Genomic DNA, 16,768 nt, shown 5'->3' on the forward strand with positions numbered 1-16,768 from the left:
GTATATTCAAGTATTTCATAACTTTCTGAATGACCAGAATATGAATAATTTCTTACGGGCTGCTTGAGAAGAATTCCATTCTGTTAGTTTTCTAAGAAATCAGGCCTCAAAAGTAGGAAAATCTTCAATGCTTAATTCGTTAGAAGCTACAACGGCATCAAAAGTCTGGAACTTTGGCTAAAAGAGTCCTTAAAGAAATAATACATCACGAAAATGAGTGATTCTCCTTGCATACTGCACCTGGAGCGTGCAGAAACAAAGAAATGTATACCTGGAAAGATTGCTGTACCCAGTCTTTTCGAAAGAATAGCATTATCAACAAGCTGGAACTGGCATACCAACTGACCAAGAGTGCCTATAACAGTGTGTCCCTCCCATAACGCAATTATGAAGATCTACTAGACAATCATCCGTTCTGATGCCCTATATATTTGAGTGTCTAGTACGCAAAACGAAGGGTCTCACAGACAAACTTGCCATCCAGGAGGGATGAATAATGAGCAAGAGACTGGGACCATTCACACAAAAAACGACCATAACAGGAGCTTCAAAAACACTGTGAAAAAATCATAGACGTGGATAGGAAGAGACGTCTAATCCTATGTGGGCATGTGTACGGAATGTATCCCACCGGGTTGACCACTCAGCTTATATAGAATAGTAGCAAAAGAGAAAAACAGTAACCATAGTTGATGGAAGTGATAAAAGAACTACAGAAACTGAGAGGTACAGAAAGAACTTAAAAGACTAGACCTCTCTCAAGAGAAAGTTTAAGCAAGTGTGGTTACAGGACAAACCACCAAGAAAGAAGACAAGTACCCTCTGGACAAATGATAGGATGGAACAACACAGACAGAGGCTGCACAACTACTAGGCGAACTACAAAGCCGACTCCAAACACAATAGTTGAACGTCGTGGTGCTTACATTGCCGGTAAGAAACAAGAAGAAGAAAGCAAATAGTCAAAAAGCCTTACAGAAAAAAGGGATAAAATTTAAAATGTATGGCGTCGTTAATAGCAGTGTACTAACTAAACGATAAAATCGGTATTGGAAAGACCAATTGAAAATCCATGTCATATATTCGTAGAGTCATAATTCACGGTACCAGACGTGAATAAGAGCATACCCTGAATCAGCTTTTACATAAATAAGCGGTATGGAAGATCTTCGTCGTCTGTATCGTCTGCTGCAGCCACATACGATGAGGTAACCATGTAAGAGGTCCTCATGTTTGTAATAGTAAGGACAACTCCTGGCTGCTTTCTCAACGCAACTACCAAACATTTGCATAAAAATTCCGGCAGTCAAAAAATGGTTCAAGTGGCTCTGAGCTCTATGGGACTTAATTTCCCCTAGAACTTAGAACTACTTAAATCTAACTAACCTAAGGACATCACACAGACCCATGCCCGAGGCAGGATTCGAACCTGCGACCGTAGCGGTCGCGCGGTTCCAGACTGTAGCGCCTAGAACCGCTCGGCCACCCAGGCCGGCTCCGGCAGTCACGACGGTCTGAAGAGGAGCCTCTACGCTATACTAGCCGAAATACGTTCAGTAAACGATGGTTGCTCCTTTAATTCAGTTGTAGTCTAGTGAAGGAAACATCAACAGTGAAATACGTGTTGAGCTTCCAGCTCTACAAATGATGTCTGTCTTGAAGAAAAGCCCCTATTGTGCTTTCCTCATACAGATGTCTTCAATTAGGCAATGAATGCCTTTTACTGCGACATCTGTCTTGGCGAAGAGGCCCTATCGTGCTTCCCTCATACAGATGTCGTCTCTTAGGCAATGAATACCCTTTACTCGATCGTCACGCACAGACATTAAACCTCAAATTGTGTATATAATCCTATGCGCTAGGTCGTTATTTCAGATAGCAGCGAACAACTCCCTTGCAAGTATTAACTGATTCTGTCTTTAGCATGCCTGCGAGCTTCATAAATAGCCAACAGAAATTTTCCCTCTCGGTAATATAAGAATTTCTACACATCTTGCTGGTTTGCCATGTCCAATCGCCTCGTGTTACACGAATATATGCTTCCATACATTTATGATTTAAATGTGAGCTTAGGTGTAACGTATATCATACACCGAAATATTTTAGGTTTTTGCAAAAAGTAAGATCAAAATACCTTAGAGATCTCGGCTGCTGAGATTGTCACTTCTTCAGACCTCTTTCGTGCACCATGGTGAAGACAGATATTTGAGTCTTACTGAAGATAATAGGAAGAATGGTGAAGGTTTATTTTTTAACATTCACATATTGAAAAAAAGATTATGTACAATCAGCGGTAGTTAATCTGCGATGCAGATGGAACACGTTTTCAAATCTTACACCTTTCTATAAACAACGCTTGCTCTAAAACTTATTTCAGAAGCAGGAGAAGTTACTCTGCAAGAATGGAGAATCTAGATATTGTAGCAGACGCAGAAAACAGAAAGAACGGAATTAAATTTAATGCTGATAAGACAATAGCAATTTAAGTTATTAAGAATAGTCAAACAATGGTTTATATATCCCTTGTTTAACCGAGAGTAAACTAGACGAGTTAGGAAAGTGCATCTACTGGCCCAGTCAGACACCTTTACTCGACGTCAGAACTGCAACTGGCTACTGCAGTCTGTGCGCGTTGGAGAGGTTAATGTTAAAATGCTCTTTCCTGATGAAGCATGGCTGTTTTTATTGCGGTACGTGACTTCCAGGACAATCGACGTTGGAGCTGTAAAAATCGTCATCTGTTGCATAGACACACTCTGCATGACACGAAGACGGGAGTATGGTGTAAAATTGGTGCAGCACGAATTACTGTATCTGATCTTTTCCATCAAACAATAACTTTTGATAGGTGCGTGAACATTACCCTGCCAGAACTCTTTTGCAGAGAACTAACAACTATTGAAAATACCTACCGATATTTAATACAGGACAATGCAAGAGCTCATACCATCAATGCGTCTACAACAGAATTAGAAAGTGTTTTTGATGATAGGATAGTTCAGTGGCCTCTTCGTCCCCTATGTGATTATCTTTGTGGCTGTTAAAAGGTAAGGTACACTCAGAAATGCTCATAAACTGGAAGAGTTAGCAGACAGTATTGGACTAGTGATTTCAAGAATTTAAACTGTTGAAACTCAACAAGCGTTGAAGCTTCAAGTTCTGGCAGCTGTAGTCACATTACGTATTTAGTTTATGCTCAACGCAGGAAGGAATGGAGGAAGGTAGGATGGCAGGGAGGAAGGTTATGGTTCAATATCCCATCGCCATAGAGGTACTAGCGACGGAGGACACACTTTGAGTATCTGAAGCATGGGGAAGGTTATCGGTCGTGCCCTTCCAAAGGAACCACCTGGTCACTCACCTGGAGAGATTTAGGAAAATCTCCTCCTCAAACGTAAGGCCAGTGGTTTGCTTGATCGCTTCTCAGATGCCTCCTTTCTAATACCATCTTCATTTGGTTGTGTGGTTGTCCTAAGATTATAGCACTCACTGTATGTTCTCGGGACCTTTCTCTTGCTTTTTCCCTTCAAATTACTGCTCAATGATATATGTGCACCAAATGGAGTGACGCACAAAATAACCAATGTTTTCCATTTTCTTTCGACAACGCCTTTTCCACTCCTTCATTCTTTCCAGATCCTCTTTTCCATCCTGTCTGTCCATAATGTTCGTAGAGTGGCCACCAGCACCTTCTTACTAAAGCTTCAGATTTACGAAATACTTTGTATCGTTCATTCACTTTTTACTGATAATGAATTAGCACGATGCGTTTCGGCAGCATGCTGCCATCATCAGGGTCATTACAGTTACATGTACATTACATTAATACGAAGTTTGATTAGGATCATTAGCTGCGTGTGGCAGTGAGAGTATGTGTCGAAATGCAATCAGTTTTGTTGGAAGTTGTCCGACACACACAGCACATTAAGACACACTTCACAACACTCTCAAGATTCAGATGATAACGCGTTGTTACTGCACGCTGCGTTCCAGGCAACTAAATTCTTAGGAAAAATGATTGTATTTAGATACCTAACATCACCGATAAACACAGCAACTGAACGTATTTAGATACCTAATATCACAGACAAACACAGCAAGTGAATCTAATCACACTTCAGATTAATGTAATGTACGTGGAACGTAATGCATTTAATGATTGGCAGCATGCTACCGAAACGCGTCGTGCTAATTAAATATTAGTTAAGCCACTGAACAGGAGGAATTATTTCGTAAATTTACAATACTCTCGCAGCCCTCAGACCATTCCGCATAACATGGATAAATGTAAGTCTCAGATTTAGTTATTTCATTTTTCTTCGTTGTCAGTGTCTGTGAGAAGAAACTTGCTGAACGCCGCAAAACTTTTCTAAAGTGCTGCTTCACGTTAGAAGATGTCACCTTGGATGTCAATAGCGTTCACGCCCTGTTAAATGCTTCATTGGCCTGAATAATTCTTACAGCAGCCGTATTGCATCTAAAGTTTTGGATTTGACCCAGAAGCTTCAGTTGCTCAGCGATTAATATACCACTGACTTTTAACAGACGAGTTCTGAAACGGGTGTGTGCGTGTGTGTAATAGATGGCATGCAGCACAAGAGGTAAAGTACGTTTACCCCGAAGAGTTAAAATCCGATTTGCGATGGTGAGGAGGTAACGGGAGGCGGCGGCGCGCGTCGTGTCCCAGCAGGGCCTCGGCACGTGACCCACAAGCACATGGCGGCATTATTTTGACGCCTTTCGCAAGGCGGGCAGCCGGGATACGCAACCACTGGCCAGCTCTGGCCCCCTAGAGTGCCTTGCCCTGCAGTCTGCTCCGCCACAGGGAAAGCTGAGAGGACCGGCCTCAAACTCCACCGCTGCGTCATCGCTGAACTTGCCTCAGACCGATAGAACTGACCTTCCCTAATGCCGTCGGCACTCGGGACGAATGAGCAAACTTTTGAGAGGCGCTATGGGTTTTGTAATGTCATTTCCTGATATTTCACGCTCAGGGGCCATTTCATCACGTGAGGCACAAAAATGTTCACCGATATTTTGACAATGTGCCATGTAAAGTAGAACCAATAACGAGCAAAAGCTGCAGTGCAGTATCTGACACATTGTGTTGACCATCAACAGCCAGATTCAATTAGGAATGAACTCTCTGTTAGCGATACAGCTCCGCATCAGGCCTATATCACTAACGTCGATTTGCACTACGGTTTTGGAACATATACTGTATTCGAACATTAAGAAGTACCTCGAAGAAAACGATTTATTGACATACAGTCAGCACGGATTCAGAAAATATCGTTCTTGTGAAACACAACTAGCTCTTTATACTCATGAAGTAATGACGGCTATCGTCAGGGGATGTCAAATTGATTCCATATTTTTAGATTTCCAGAAGGCGTTAGACACCATTCCTCACAAGCGTCTTCTAATCAAACTTCGTGGCTATGAAATATCGTCTCAGTTGTGCGACTGGAGTCGTGATTTCCTGTCAGAAAGGTCACAGTTCGTAGTAATAGATGGAAAGTCATCGCGTAAAACAGAAGTAATATCCGGCGTTCACCAACTAAGTGTTATAGGCCCTCTATTGTTCCTGATCTATATTAACGACGTAGGAGACAATCTGAGTAGCCGTCTTAGATTGTTTGCAGATGATGCTGTCATTTACCGTCCTGTAAAGTCATCAGATGATCAAAACGACTTGCAAAATGATTTAGATAAGATATCTGTATGGTGCGAAAAGTGGCAATTGATCATGAATAAAGAAAAGTGAAGTTATTCACATGAGTACTAAAAGAAATCTGCTAAATTTCGGTTACGCGATAAGTCACACAAACCTGAAGGCTGTAAATTCAACTAAATACTTAGGGATTACAATTTCAAATAACCTAAATTGGAACGATCACATAGATAGTATTGTGGGTAGAGCAAACCAAAGACTGCGATTCATTGGCAGAACACTTAGAATGTGAAACAGGTCTACCAAAGAGACTGCTTACACTACGCTTGTCCGCCCTATTCTGGAGTACTGCTGTGCGGTGTGGAATCCACATCAGGTGGGACTGACGGATGACATCGAAAAAGTACAAAGAAGGGTGGCTCGTTTTTGTATTATCGCCAAATAGGGGAGATAGTGTCACAGACATGATACGTGAACTGGAGTGGCAATCATTAAAAAAAAAAAGGCGTTTTTCGTTGCGGTGGGATCTTCTCATGAAATTTCAATCACCAGTTTTCTCCTCCGACTGCTAAAACATTCTGTTGGCACCCACCTATAGGGAGAAATGATGATCACGATAAAATAAGAGAAATTAGGGCTCGCGCAGAAAAATTTAAGTGCTCGTTTTTCCCACGAGCCGTTCGAGAGTGGAACGGTAGAGAGACAGCACGAAGGTGTTTCATTGAACCCTCTGCCAGGCACTTTATTGTGAATAGCAGAGTAATCACGTAGATGTAGAATGTTGGAGAACAAATGAAACTTCATACCTGACTGGGACTTGGCGCGAGCAGTTCCCTTAACCACTTTGGCTATTTGGGCGCGCTTCCAGAAACGGCCCAAATCCCCATTTATCCTGGTGTCTACTCTCCCATGTGCTCGCACTGTGCTACCGTGAGCCCCACAACAGGGTAAGACACTGTTTCCTCTCGTCATAGTGTGTGAGCTCGTGGGAGAGGCGACATACAGACAAATGGAGATTCGGGCCCCTCCTGGCAGCGTGATCTGATAGCTGAATAGGTTAAGGCGACTGCTCGCAAGTAGGACATACAGTTTAGTGTCCCAGTTCGGCACAAATTTTCATTTGTTCTGAAATATTTTACTGGCGCCCTAATCGCAAGTTGAGAGTTCATCCTTCAGAAGCAAGAGGGCCCTCTTCGTCACAAGCAGAACTTGGAAGACGCCATACTGTATTTGTCGTCTTGAACTGAAGCCCATATTTGGTGGGTACTATTTTATACCTATTAGCCTTTGAATATATGTTGTTTCTAAGCCCCAGGACATGACTCTGTCGATCTGGTTCGATTTGTTACAATAAATCGATGGGGAACTTCATATTGGTACTTAAAAAATCTTCGTATTTAGTTATTTTCGTGTTATAATTCGAGTGTTATGAAAGGACGCCGTTTTAAGGAAACGGCACACTGAAGATTCATCAAAAATCTGTTGTTCTTGGTACGATTGATTATAATCAGATGTCAATCAATAGCACACCGGCATTGAAAGCCTCAAAAAACAACAAGATAAAATAATAGGCGCTAATTGCAGAAGCGTACCATAGTTGGTAGGGGCGCCATGTTACAAAACACTGAGTAGCAAGTTAGCGTACTACTGCATCCAGATTTTTTTTTTTTCGTCTTCGCGTTTTCTAAAAGGTTGTGGGACTTCCTTAGCAAATTAATAGAAACAATTTATGTAATATTTGATTTTATGTAAATATAAGTGCGCTCTCTGACAGGAGTGAGTTTGTTCGATTGTGTGAAGTTTTATAACCTGATGTCCTTACTGACTGGACATCTCTTTCCTTTTTGTGTTACGGATATTGAAGTTCTTATTTATGTATAGTGGAGACAGAACAACATGACTATCATATGGACAAAGCAGAAAATGAGCGTTTTTAGTGCGATAACGTAGGAAATTCACGCGCGTTCGTTATCGTAAACAAATAGCGTGGTTTGGGAGCCAAATAAATCTGACGACTGCCGCTGGAGAGCGCTGAGAGTGCAAAATCACGTTAAGCAGCTCATCCCGAGTGCTGACGCCGCTCTCTCTCTCTCTCTCTCTCTCTCTCTCTCTCTCTCGTGACGTCTCTCTCCACGTCAACAGTAGCTGCCTCGTCCCCTGTGACGACGGGTAAGGGGGAAACTCTAAACGTTCTAGCCAACAAATTGACTGCTTGTTGTGGAAGCACGTTGGCCAACAGACCTAAGTCACAATTACGAGTCTGTTAGTTAAAAGGTATGTATAAACTTGCGACCAACATGCTCGAAGACGGTTCATGTATGGCCGGCCGAAGTGGCCGCGCGGTTCTGGCGCTGCAGTCTGGAACCGCGAGACCGCTACGGTCGCAGGTTCGAATCCTGCCTCGGGCATGGATGTGTGTGATGTCCTTAGGTTAGTTAGGTTTAACTAGTTCTAAGTTCTAGGGGACTAATGACCTCAGCAGTTGAGTCCCATAGTGCTCAGAGCCATTTTTTGAACGGTTCATGTACCTCTAGATTAGGGGCGCTCGCTCTCTGCATTTGCCGGAAAAACATACAGCAAGTGGCACGCGCCAAATGGCTCAGGAACTATTTACACAACACATGTGCGAGCAGCATGCTCTCAATTGTGTACGCGCCATATTAGCAAACAAGGGAGAGTCCGACAGAGCGCAGTGTGTGCCTGAATAAGAAGACAGCTCTGTGCTGCATTGTGTTTCTGAAGGTATCAGTGCACTCAGGGAAAAACGAAAAAATGAAAATTGGAACAAGCGTGTCTTTCACACTAGGCTTTAGCGTCCCACCACACACCACTACAATAATTTTGTCACGAGATGGAAATGATCTGTAGAGTAACTTTTTGTGACTGGAAATCACTAGCGATGTTTGTAGCAACGTATGTGGCCGGGATGTTATGACAGGTATTGGACTGTTAATAACAAAGAGAGAGAGAGAGAAACTGCTGATGTAGCACTCTTCCGAACCCTAATTGATGAGAACTGTGGATGAATCACAGCGACCGCCGCAGGACTTAAATGTGAAAATCGTAACTGAACGGAGTAATATCTATATTGCACTTCTACTACGAATGTCCGTTAGATTACTTGCTTTGCTGATAGTCAGGCTCCGAATCGTTGTTGGCAAACATATAAGTTTGGTGACGGTGGACTGTGTTTGTATTAGATACAATACTACAAATAATTTTGGATTAAATGACTGGAATGAATCTGACTTGATACAATATATTTAGATACCAAAGGTTCAACTTCTCTGTTGCGGGAAAATCTACACGTAATGCGAGTGGTTGGCACGTAAATGGACGTTTTACCAAAGTGATATCCTTCTTCAATAACACTGAAATAGAGAAGCTTCTTATATTACTAGTGACAAAAGGCAACAATAGTTATCTACAAATGAATCGCGGACAAAAGTAGAGATTACCATTATTATCACCAAACATAGATGTATATTACAAGAATGCTTATATGCTAAACTGTTGCGAGAGAGAGAGAAAACCAGAGAAGTGACGAAGATAGGCGAATTGTGCCTCTGTTGTTTACAAAAGAATGTCGCAATTCACATCAGCGATTTCTGTAGGGATGTAGTAGCAATATCTCAGGTTTACTTTGTTAGCTAGGTTGAAAGACAAATCCATAGATAGAGCATTTATACATTTAGAAAAGACTTCCAAAAATTTTGACTAGAAAATCTGAGCCTGCCAGGAATAAAATAAGAGGAGCGACAGGAATCTACAACTTAAACAGAAACCCAACTACGGTAATAAGAGCCGAAGAACATAAAAAAGAATGCAGTAAATCAGAAGTGAGAGGGCGCTGTAGCCTTTCCCGACGTGTTTCCTTCAGTATATTGAGTAAGCGATAAAGTAAAACTAAAGAGAAATTTGAGAAGGGAACTAAAGTTCAGAGGAGGATACTGTCGATGACATTTTAACTATGTCAGACGGCAAAGAGCTAAGTGGATCAGTTGAACAATGAAGGAGCAAATGAGTTTTGCTATTTGGGAGTATAAGAACAGACGATGACACGAGTAGAAGGGATAGTAAATGCAAATAGTCAACAGCAATAATATTTAACTTGTATGGAATTAAAAGGTGAGAGACAAACAGTCCAATTTAGAATAGAACTGAAACTTTTGAAATATGGTGCTACTGTTGAAGGTTAGATGTGTAAATACTAATAAGGAAGTACTTAATCGAACTGGGGAGGAAAGACATTTACGAGTTGCATTCAAGTTCTAAGGCCTCCGATTTTTTTTTCTAATTAACTACTCACCCGAAATCGATGAAACTGGCGTTACTTCTCGACGTAATCACCCTGCAGACGTACACATTTTTCACAACGCTGACGCCATGATTCCATGGCAGCGGCGAAGGCTTCTTTAGGAGTCTGTTTTGACCACTGGAAAATCGCTGAGGCAATAGCAGCACAGCTGGTGAATGTGCAGCCACGGAGAGTGTCTTTCATTGTTGGAAAAAGCCAAAAGTCACTAGGAGCCAGGTCAGGTGAGTAGGGAGTATGAGGAACAATTCTCTCCACTTTCTCGATCATGTCGTCAGACCGGCTTGTGCGAGCCCGAGGTTGTTTCGGTTTGTTGTCACATGATGTTCTGCCTTCATTAAACTGTCGCACCCACGAACGCACTTTCGACACATCAATAACTCCATAACCACATGTCTCCTTCAACTGTCGATGAATTTCAATTGGTTTCACACCACGCAAATTCAGAAAACGAATGATTGCACGCTGTTCAAGTAAGGAAAACGTCGCCATTTTAAGTATTTAAAACAGTTCTCATTCTCGCCCCTGGCGGTAAAATTCCATCTGCCGTACGGTGCTGCCATCTCTGGGACGTATTGACAATGAACGCGGCCTCATTTTAAAACAATATGCATGTTTCTATGTCTTTTCAGTCCAGAGAAAAAAAGTCGGAGGCCTTAGAACTTGAATGCACCTCGTACACACACCTAGAAATGTCGCGAGGCATCAATGACTTGTCAATTTGGTAATGGAGGGAAAAGCAGGCAGTAAAAATTGTAGACATAGAGGCTAGACTGCAACAACCAGATTCATATGTGTGTGGGTAGCATTAGTTACGCGGAGGTGAATAGGTCTGTACAGGATAGATTAGCCGGGAGAGTTGCTTCAGATTAGGCTTCGGACTGAAGACACACATATAGTTGGCGGTTTTCACTAATACTACTATTACTATTAGTACTACTAGTACTGCAACCACTACTACTGTTAGTATTATTGCTAGTACATCTACACGGATGCTCTGGAAACCACATATAAGTGCCTGGCAGAGGGTTCATCGAACCACCTTCACAATTCTCTATTATTCCAATCTCGTATAGCGCAAGGAAAGAACGAAGACCTGTATTTCTCCGTACGAGCTCTGATTTCCCTTATTTTATCATGGTGATCGTTTCTTCCTATGTAGGTCGGTGTCAACAAAATATTTTCGCATTCGGAGGAGAAAGTTGGTGATTGGAATTTCGTGAGAAGATTCTGTCGCAACGAAAAACTCCTTTGTTTTAATTATGTCCAGTGCAAATCTTGTATCACGTCCGTGACTCCCTCTCTCCTGTTCTCGATAACACAAACGTACTGCTCTTCTTCGAACTTTCTCGATGTACTTCGTTAATACTATCTGGTAAGGATCACACACCGCGCAGCAGTATTCTAAAAGAGGAGGACCAGCGTAGTGTAGGCAGTCTCCTTAGTAGGTCTATTACATTTTCTAAGTGCCCTGCCAATAAAACACAGTCTTTGGTTTGCCTTGCCCACAACATTTTCTGTGTTTTCTTTCGAATTTAAGTCGTTCGTAAATGTAATTCATAGGTATTTGGTTGAATGTACGGCCTTTAGATTTGACTGATTTATCATGTAACCGAAGTTTAACGGATCCCTTTTAGTACTCATATGGATTACCTCACAATTTTCGATATTTAGGGTCAGTTGCCAATTTTTGCACCACACAGATGTTTTTTCTAAATCGTTTTGCAATTTGTTTCGATCTTCTGATGATTTTACTAGACGATAAAGGGCAGCATCAACTCCAAACGACCTAAGAAGGCTGTTCAGTTTGTCTCCTGAATTGTTTATATAGATAAGGAACAGCAGAGGGCCTATAACACTGCCTTGGGGAACGTCAGAAATCACTTCTGTTTTACTCGATGACTTTCCGTCAATTACAACGAACTGTTACCTTTCCGGCAGGAAATCATGAATCCTGTGACTTAACTGAGACGACATTCCATAAGCACACTTTCACAATTTCACTACGAGCCGCTTGTATGGTACAGTCTCAAATCTTCTGAAAATCTAGAAATACGGAATCAATTTGAAATCCCTTGTCAATAGTACTCAGCACGTCGGGTGAGTAAAGACCTAGTTGTTTCTTAAGAACGCTGTTTCCTAAATCCGCGTTGACTGTCTGTAAATAGACCGTCCTCTTCGAGGTAATTCATAATCTTCGAACACAATATATGTTCCAAAATCCTGCTGCATGTCGACTACAATACTCAGTGAAGGTGATTTTAAGATAGCTTATGCACTTTCAGGTACTGGTGCTTGTTCTCGATCTCAGTACGGACGACGTTAATAATCATTCACGGGGTAGAAGACAATTTAATTTAGTCCGCCTATGCAGACGTAGAGGTTTATTGGGTGATGTTGTTTCAAAAAGCTGGAATGTGTCCTTCGTAGCCAGTTATATCGCTGAGAACGTAAATGTTTCCGCACTAGTTTGTGCAGTTACCTCAGGAAGCGGACGCTAATAGCTTTCACTCCCTGCAACTCTTGTTTTTTTTTTTTTTCAAGCGGAACAAGGAAACCTCCAGACGAAGTCAAGCGCCGGAACATCTGTGAAAAATGTATTATACAACACTAGTTACGAAACACACCGCCACACGCGCGTGCCTCAACGCCACCGGTAAAATTACCGCGTGTCTCGTTTCTAAAACAAAGTTCTGAAGTTCTCTTCAACTAGGGATTAATTTAGAAAGGTGTGTGAAATATTTCATCAGCAAATAGCAACGAACGTCCGCACACCAGGTAAAATGCTTACAGGTAAGATCTGAATGACCACAACGTTTCATCTGACGCAATCATTATTCGGTGACCTTCGTAAAGACTCTGAAAGTCAAATAGCATGTTTACAGTGTTCACAACATCAGAGTTTAAATGGAATGCCTCTAACTGAAGGTCTACAGAATCGCCTAATCACTTACATAAAGGGTGATACCGTGATGACGATAAAAACCTTCAGAGATTATGGTGAATAGTTAATATATCAACTGAGTTAAAGGACCTTAGTCCGGAAACGACAGAGTCTAAAGGTATAAGCGAAAATCTACTCAAGTTCCGCCTTAGCCCCGTGCAGCGCTCAAACCAAGGGCCCCAATTTCCTCACCCTGATCATGACGTACAGAACTCCCGATGAATAGTCCCCAATACACTCAGATAATCTCCCTTATTGTTGGAGTAGTAGCTGCACACGTAGCTCGATGTCAGAGAGACCGAAAGTCTACGGTACAATATTAATGAATTCCATTTACCTGTCCAAGTTTCGCAAGTTGCTACACTTACAACAGTGCTTCAAAAAGTCATGCCTTAGTGTCAATGCAGGCATCGTCGCACAAAGTGCTGTCATATCCGTTTCCCTGTGTCGTATGAACAGTTTCGCAGGCAGTGAGAATTCTTGCCACGAGATCCCCTTTAGTCTCGACAGGCGTCTCATACACAATACTTCTCAAGTGGCCCTACAAGAAGAAATCACAGATCAGGTGAACATGCTGGCCACGAAACAGGACCGCCTTTGCTTTTCAAGGGATGTCTGATCCAGATGTTAACGAACAACCAGTCCAAAGTGAGGTAGGACTCCATCATGTTGGAACCACATGCGTTGAATGAAAAGTGGGATATGTTCCAGGAACCTACAATTTATTAATGAAATATTTATTTGGACATCAATATTTATTGTAATAGCACCTTAAAAGCTTGACAAATCAGTGAATTGCAAAAAAAAAGAAAAAATCTGTACTGTACCACCTTTGTATTCATTTATTGAATTATGTGACCTCCTGCTGAAGAGAGTCGTACCACATTACGCAGAGATAACAGTTCTGGACAAGACGCGGTTGAATACTGCAGTTGATCTTAGAGTTAAAACAGTCACGAAGCCGATATGAATCTAGCGCAGATTTTATCATTGGGTCTGTGAACGCCTGTGACGTGATTGACTCGATGTACACTCCACTAGAAAGAGTTCCTTAAATTACCGAGAAATGTTAGAAGTCGCTTTGCCGTAGTTATTGTCACGCGTTTCTTACAAAATTAAAACAGTTGCTTTCTTCTAACCACAGTTCTACAGTCTATAATGGTTCAGATCTTCGGTATGTATTAGTATTTTATAAACGGGAAGTCTTGGGTAGCAAATTTTTAATTGAGATAGGGTTGAGTAATAAAATAGTGACTTACTGTGATGTTAAAGAACTTGAAAATACGTTATTTCCTAACGGCATACATTTTGTTTACATGCTGTTGGCATCAAATTCGTCCTTTGCTCGCTGAGCTGTTAAATCAATATTAACTTTCGAGGTCTCTTCCTCGTTGCTGTGCCTTATTTAGTTACATAGACGCAAAGTGTAAACACTTATGCCCAGCGTTGTTGCCGTTCCACTTTCTTTAGCAGATATTCCGTAAATTTTAAAGACAGTTACGGAAAACAGCATAAAATCAAAGCCTAGGGACGTCGTTAAGTCTATAAGCGAATTTTCACTCTTTACAAACAACCAAGTTCGTAATAAACTAACTTCGTAAACTTCAGTGTATGTAGACTGTTTGGGGACTGCTACACTATAAAGCTCTCTTCCGCTGTGTGTTCGTGCAGTAAAATACTACCACATACCATGTTACTGCTTCACATTTTCCTTAGTGTCATTCACAAATGTCAGTGTTGGCCATTAAAATTTCAAGGATAATGACGCACATGTGTACAACAGAACGAGCGGGTAAAACCCGCCTCCAGCGTACGTGTCGTTAACTATCGCTTTCGGTTATCGTATAAAGTTCAGGAAAGAAAACTGGATGTATAAAACTGTGGATTAAAATTGAGGAATGTTACAACTGTAGAAACCTCCGCTTTTTTTGTTGCCTAATACGCGATAACGATCTGTTGGTGGGACTCCAAAGAATGAAGAAAGATGGATGCGCATATGGTGGTACATGGGTGCGACGTCATATACGCGACCTTCACTTCAACATACTTGTCACCTTCTTGACACCTTGCCATTGGCAACCGTCAGTTGATCTTGACACCCTGCCATTGGCAACCGTCAGTTGATGGCTAACTGAAGTGTTGGATGGCCTTACTTGTTTGAACTGATGACATGCTCACAGACACGAAATTTTTTATTTATGTAGATTACTACATTGGTTTAAATAAATTCTGTTCCAGGGACGAAAATGAGTGCATTTCATATAAATGTTGCTGGGTGACCCCCGATACAAGTTGATGTATACGCCCTAACTAGTTATGTAGGGGTACGGCCCGTGCTGGAATATTGCTGAAGTGTGTGGGATCCCCGTCAGGTCGGTATGACAGAGCGTGCACAGAGAACAGCACCGTGAAATATTACTGACATTTTTGCCACTCTCAGCTGCTAGACTTTCAAAGAAAGATGGCTAATACAGCAAGAAAACCTTCCCACGACGTTAAAAGAATCCGTTTTTCAGGTCGGAAACCATCAAAATTCACTGTCGCTGTACCATATACCCTTCAGAGATTTTGATGATAAGTAAAGCACAGAGAGACACAAGCGTTCTGCAAAAACACGCGCCATTAGCCCTTCCACAACAGTGATAGGCGCACAATATGGCCGCGTGAGAACGGTACACTGTAAACGTGAATATCAGCAAACGGACGCACTGCGCCATACTAGCGACGGAGCGAGGTGGCGCAGTGGTTAGCACACTGGACTCGCATTCCAGAGGACGACGGTTCAATCCCGTCTCCGGCCATCCTGATTTAGGTTTTCCGTGATTTCCCTAAATCGCTTCAGGCAAATGCCGGGATGGTTCCCTTGAAAGGGCACGGCCTTTTTACTTCCCCATCTTTCCCTGACCCGAGCTTGCGCTCCGTCTCTAATGACCTCGTTGTCGACGGGACGTTAAACACTAATCTCCTCCTCCATACTAGCGACAGAATAAATTACATAATCCTCTCCTTCTTGTGGGTCCTGAGTTTGGATTGGCTCTGGCTAAATAAGAGGTAGGTATTTGTTTTGTTTTATCTTATAAATTACTGCACGTCATTAGATGTCACATGAAATATACAATTAATTTTACTTAACAAAGGTGAGTACATGTTGCTACTTCTCGGTTCTGGTAAGGAATTTCCATCTATACTCAACAATAATAAATATACTTTATCATATGACATAATGAGTGGTAAGAAATTTTTCAGCGTCGCTATTCATATTCAATTGTGTTTTATGTTAATCGCTGCGTTATCGTGTGAAGTATTCTAGCTATAATTTGATTACTTTATTTCATTATCATCCAACAGTCTAGAAACAGGAGAAAAAATAACAGAAATATCACTGGAATAGATGATTTCGGTAAATATGTGGTTATATGTTGGTTTACTCAGAAAAAGAAAAAAATTGAAAATGAAGAAGTAAGAGGAAAGGGGAAAATTGTATATTGGCTTCTGTCTCGGGTTCTTTGGCCAATATTTGTTACATAATTTTTCTGCTATTTCGCCAGCACAATGACTTACATTGTCGAAGTTTCACCCTCCATTGCTGGTGGTGGACTGTAATAGAGCGAAAAGATTCCACAATACAGCCACTCGTGCTGGCGAAACGTCAGGAAAATTATCACACGAAAGTAGGCCGAAGAACCAGAAACGGAAGCCAAAAGGAATTTGTCAACAAGTGACCACGAAAGCCTTAAAAATTTTGGAAAAGGAGAGGGACTGAAGCTTCAGTTTGCTTGGTTACATTTGAAAGAGAAAGAAAAAATTAATTTGTGGCCGAGTTTGTGGCTTCGCT

General features: G+C 41.7%; 2 protein-coding genes and 1 non-coding gene across 3 annotated transcripts in view; 2 read left to right on the top strand and 1 right to left on the bottom strand.

The window, feature by feature from the left end:
- Nucleotides 1-16,768, top strand: part of LOC126247077 (epidermal retinol dehydrogenase 2-like) — a 380,879-nt gene that overhangs the window by 163,871 nt on the left and 200,240 nt on the right. The window lies entirely within an intron of this gene.
- The window catches only part of LOC126240952 (calaxin-like), a 62,138-nt gene that overhangs the window by 39,843 nt on the left and 5,527 nt on the right, over nucleotides 1-16,768 (bottom strand). The window lies entirely within an intron of this gene.
- Trnaa-cgc (transfer RNA alanine (anticodon CGC)) lies at nucleotides 15,662-15,734 on the top strand. The gene has a single exon. It is a non-coding gene; the product is annotated as a tRNA-Ala (tRNA).

The sequence above is a fragment of the Schistocerca nitens genome, chromosome 1, assembly GCF_023898315.1.
Source record: "Schistocerca nitens isolate TAMUIC-IGC-003100 chromosome 1, iqSchNite1.1, whole genome shotgun sequence".
In the NCBI taxonomy this organism is placed as follows: domain Eukaryota; kingdom Metazoa; phylum Arthropoda; class Insecta; order Orthoptera; family Acrididae; genus Schistocerca; species Schistocerca nitens.